This window comes from Pezoporus flaviventris, unplaced genomic scaffold (assembly GCF_033815535.1).
Source record: "Pezoporus flaviventris isolate CSIRO_AGI_PZ_B2104156 unplaced genomic scaffold, CSIRO_AGI_Pfla_v1 ptg000045l, whole genome shotgun sequence".
Lineage (NCBI taxonomy): Eukaryota > Metazoa > Chordata > Aves > Psittaciformes > Psittacidae > Pezoporus > Pezoporus flaviventris.
The window spans coordinates 2,046,328-2,051,371 of NW_026892593.1; the positions used below are offsets into that span (position 1 = coordinate 2,046,328).

Below are 5,044 nucleotides of genomic sequence, written 5' to 3' on the forward strand. Positions count from 1 at the left end.
GAGGTTGTTCCAGTGACTGATCTCACTGGAAAAAAAGGTCTTTCTTAAATCAAGATGAAAATTCTCTCAGTACAACTCATACCCATTGCCTCTTGCTGTCTCCATGTGGCTCCTTGTGAAGACAGAGCCTCTGCCATCCTTGCAGCAGCCCTCTAAGCCTTAGAATTCTCTCAACTTTTCCTTACACAGCTTTCCAGACCTTGAATCATCTTTGTGGTCCTTCTCTGAACCTTCTCCATCCCATTCACATGTGGTTTTTCATATAGCAGGGACCAAAACAGCACACAGTATTCCAGGTGTGGCCTTGTTTCTTTTAATCTAGTTCACTACACACTACACAAACCTGACTGACAGGACCACAAAAGCCATTGAGCTGGCACAGGAGAGGCAGCAGAGACATCCGGGCTGGGATGTCAGCCTTCTGCTGAGTCATGGAAGAATCCCAAAGTTTTGATTACTCTAAGTTTATCTCACTGCTTGGAAATTCATTCTGCCAGCTAGGCACTGAAAAGCAAAGTATGCTGTGACACCAAAACTTTTCATCATCTCTTGCTGGAAGTGCCTTGCCAAAAACAAAGGACACGGTCAATCATGAGGAGAAGTTGTGTGAATGAGTCATGAAGCATACTTCATGTGGGATTACTGATTGTAAACAAGGGTATCAGCGGCTGTATGCTACCTGGTATTTGTACAATACTTTGCACAAGCCATGGTCTTGTCTTGAGGTTTCCAGTGGCCACTCTTATACAAACAACACATCACAATGCCACGTTGATCACAAAAGGAAGTCAACTCTAATGACCAGAAACGTAACTCAACCTTTACATTGGCTAAACCCAGTTTCGTTCATGGCTATCTCATATCTCAGTGAACACATGTTCCCTATTTTGTCTATCTGTTGCCTTATGTACAAAATGTAAACTACCAGCTTTCTAAAACAGTTGCTTTGGGGCTTTCGTTTGTTTTTACATTGTGGTTTTTTTTTATTTTCTCAACAAAACCCATAGGATTGCAGAATCACAGACTGATTTGGGTTGGAAGGGACCTTAAAGCTCATCCAGTTCCAACCCCCTGCCATGGGCAGGAGCACCTTCCACTAGACCAGGTTGCTCCAAGCCCCGTCCAACCTGACCTTGAACACTCCCAGGGATGAGGCAGCCACAGCTTCTTTGGGAACTCGTGCCAGTGTCTCACCACCCTCACAGTACAGAACTTCTTCCTGATATCTAATCTGAATCTCCCCTCTGTCAGTTTAAAGCCATTCTTCCTTGTCCTGTCACTACAGACCTTTGTAAAAGGCTCCTCTCCAGCTTTCTTGACAGCCACCTTTTAGGTACTGGAAGCTGATCTAAGGTCTCCCTGGAGCTTTCTCTTCTCCGGGCTGAACAAGCCCAACTCTCTCAGACTCTCCTCATAGCAGAGGCGCTCCAGCCCTCCGAGCACCCTTGTGGCCTCCTCTGGATTCGCTCCACATCCTTCTTACATTGTTGTCTCCAGAGCTGGACACCAGACTGCAGATAGAGTCTCACAAGAGTGAAGCAGACGGCAAAATCCCCTCCCTCAACCTGCTGGTCACGTTCTTTTTGGCACAGCCCAGGATACAGTTAGTTTCTGGGCTCCAATCTCACACTCCCAGCTCATGTTGAGCTTCTTGTCACCCAATACCCCAGAGTCTTTCTCATCAGGCTGCTCTCAATCCATTCTCCTCCCAGCCTGTACTTGTGCTTGGGATTGCCCTGACACAGGTGCAGGACCTTGCACTTGGCCTTGTGGAACTTCATGATGTTTACAGGGGCCCAGCTCTCGAGCCTGTCAACGTCCTCCTAAATGGCATCCCTTCCCTCCAGCCTCACCACACAGCTTGGTGTATACAAGTATGTATCTTGGTGTATACAGCTTCGTGCACATACAGTGCCTCTCACAAGGGGGCTCTGACTTTTAACTGTGGAGCTTTCTGAGCCTATTGAAATTCAAATAACTAACAGATCCCTTTCCATCATTCTTCCCGACTGCTCAGTTCTATCAATTGCTCATCAAATCCATGCCAGATGCAGAGAGGAAAAAAAGTCAAAAATAAAAAGTATTTGTGAATAAAGTCCAAAACATACAAATAAAATCCTCTCTGACCATGCTACTTAGCTCAATGTGTCTAGTCTCACCTATTTGCAGTAATAAGTGCATTCTATGAGAAGAAACTTGCATTTTGGCCTGTAACACAAGAAAAAGGGTTCAGATTGCCAAGAGCTTTGCAAACATGGGCTCGTTCTAGCGGCTCTGGTCTAGGCAGCATTTCCAGAGTGGCTGTAGAAGAGCTTCCCATAGGTAGGACTCTACTGACACTAACAGTTGTGACATCAATTCTAGATTATGATAGGAGTTAGAAATGCACATAAAATACTGTTTTGCTTTATTAAGTAGCAACCAGAAATGTCAGTATCACATGTTAATTAATGATTAATGTTAGAGGAAGGAGATGCATACCTGACATTTTTAAACTGGTAGAACAAGTTTTCACAGCGCAGAGGAGGAAAGTTCTCTGTAACACACAGTAATGGGCTGTGTACTTGGAATCGTACACTGCGAATTTCCCCACCTTCAGGACAGAATGTGTCAACACACAGTTCCTCTCCCAGAATAAAGACAGTGCTGGGGTGAGCAGCAGGTAATGTTGAAGAACGAGGAAAGGAAAAAAAACCAACATACAAATGACGATCAAAAGGACACAAAAACTCTTTCAGGCACACCTGTGGTAAAAAAATGTCAACAGAGCACATTTTTAATGTAAGACTAGACCCGATATTACAAGGTGCTGAAAGTCAATCAAGAAATAAAGAAAATAACACTGTGGAGCTGACAAAGCCCTGGAACTGTAAGATCTTCCTCAAGGTGATGTCCTACTTAGCAAGGAGTGCTTTAGGTCAGGCAGGGTGAGTTAGTATACATATAATGCTGTAAGAGTAATACATTGAAGTTATCCAGCATCCCACACTGATGAATCTCAAAGCACTCCAGCCTGATATTCCCACAATGGAAATCACTACATGCCTGCCTTTAAGTATATGTAGTAGATACCACTCCTACTTTGCTCCTTGATGAAACAAGGCACTTTCCTCTCCTGCACTGTTGTGTAATAGATGTTACATGGAACAGTCATATGATCCTCTACCAAGTTGTAGGCAGAGCCAAGAATACGAAATAGAGGTAGGATTCATCAAGCCTAACATTAGCAAGTTATAAACTAGGCCTCCAGTCAAGAAAGACACATGGGACTCTGCTCAGGTTTCACCACTCTACAACCACTGGAGACATGTTTCCTCACAATGTGGTTCATCCAACCTCTCTTAAGCTGGTGGATTTACCCTGTCTTGACTGTAGAATGACCAAACAGCTTTGATTAGAGACTAGCTTTAAAATAACCAAAAAATCACCCCAAGTAAATCTCTGGGATCTCAACCATTTGCTCTCCTCCTGGACACCATTCCTGCTCTGAAGGATGTTCAAGAAATCTGCAAACTGGGGATGACTAACTATCTCATCTTGCTGTCCTACGCTGCACAGCTCCCCCTTCCTGCTTCTGTTACACCATTTATTTTGGGTAGGGTCACATCTCTTGGAAACATCTCTATCTTCATAGAATCATAGAATCACAGAATGGTTTGGGTTGGAAAGGACCTTAAGATCATCCAGTTCCAAAACCCCTGCTATGGGCAGGGACACCTCACACTAAACCATGTCACCCAAGGCTCTGTCCAACCTGGCCTTGAACACCGACAGGGATGGAGCATTCACAACTTCCCTGGGCAACCCATTCCAGTGCCTCACCACTATAACAGGAAAGAACTTCCTTATATCCAATCTAAACTTCCCCTGTTTAAGTTTGAACCTGTTACCTCTTGTTCTATCACTACAGTCCCTAATGAAGAGTCCCTCTCCAGCATCCTTTTAGGCCCTCTTCAGATACTGGAAGGCTGCTCTGAGGTCTCCACGCAGCCTTCTCTTCTCCAGGCTGAACAGCCCCAACTTCCTCAGGCTGTCTTCATACAGGAGGTGCTCCAGTCCCCTGATCATCCTCGTGGCCTCATCTGGACTTGTTCCAACAGTTCCATGTCCTTTTTATGTTGAGGACACCAGAACTGCACACAGTACTGCAAGTGGGGTCTCATTTTGAGGTATTTCCTGCTCTAGGCATATTTCTGCCGCTACAGCGCAGATGAGAAATAATTTCTGAGAGAGGCTTGGAATTTCTAGTGTTTTTAAGTCAAATGGTTAATTTGATGGCTGCCATAGCCTTGCACAATGAAGGAAGGAGGGGACATGATTACTTGATAAACAACAGCGAGCCCGATGATATATTAGCAATAAATAAAAGTACATATAGGCAATATTTGTTATTGAGCTGTTAAATACATGGGTGACACAGATTAACAAGGCACGTAAACGTTTCTTTTCCTTATTGAAGAGGAGGGCTGAAGCAGGAGACTTTTCACCTATTTTACCCTCAACATTTCCCAGTAGCTCAGTGACAGGACAACCTCCACAGATCCAACAATTTAACCCTCGTGATCGGGGCTAACCCTGACACCGGACCGGGAAGGGTTTTACCTCAGGGGTCTCAGACGAAGCCAGAGGTATCGCCTACCTCCCCACCCACCGCGGGCCGCCATGGCTGCCCGCCCTCACAGGGTGCTGCGGAGACCCACGGCGGCCACCCGGCGCACACGGCTGGAGTGGACGGACACGCGTTTAAACCGCGCACCGGGGGGTTCTGTGGCAACATAGCAAACTCCCTCGCAGCAGACCGCGCTGCAAGTAACCTCAGACGAAGGAGTACCGGCCTCATGCTCTTCCCAGAGCCTGGTACGAGAGCGACCGTCCCGCCCGGACGAGGCGGAGCCCTGACGAGCCGCCGCTCTCCTCACAGAGCTGAGCCACCCCGCCCCGGCGTGGCGCGGCGCCCGCCGCTTTAACCGCCCACCGTGGGTGGCGGCGGGGCGCAGTGCGCATGAGTTCGGGGTGGCTGCGGCGGAGCCCGTGTCTGATCGGG

The 5,044-nt window shown here is 46.8% G+C and overlaps 1 long non-coding RNA gene across 1 annotated transcript in view; it reads right to left on the reverse strand.

Moving 5' to 3' along the window:
• The window catches only part of LOC133276462 (uncharacterized), a 27,034-nt gene extending 22,560 nt beyond the window's left edge, over positions 1-4,474 (reverse strand). The window contains exon 1 of the long non-coding RNA XR_009745878.1: positions 2,482-4,474. This is a non-coding gene — a long non-coding RNA (uncharacterized LOC133276462). The remainder of the gene's footprint in view (positions 1-2,481) is intronic.
• Positions 4,475-5,044: the final 570 nt, after the last annotated feature.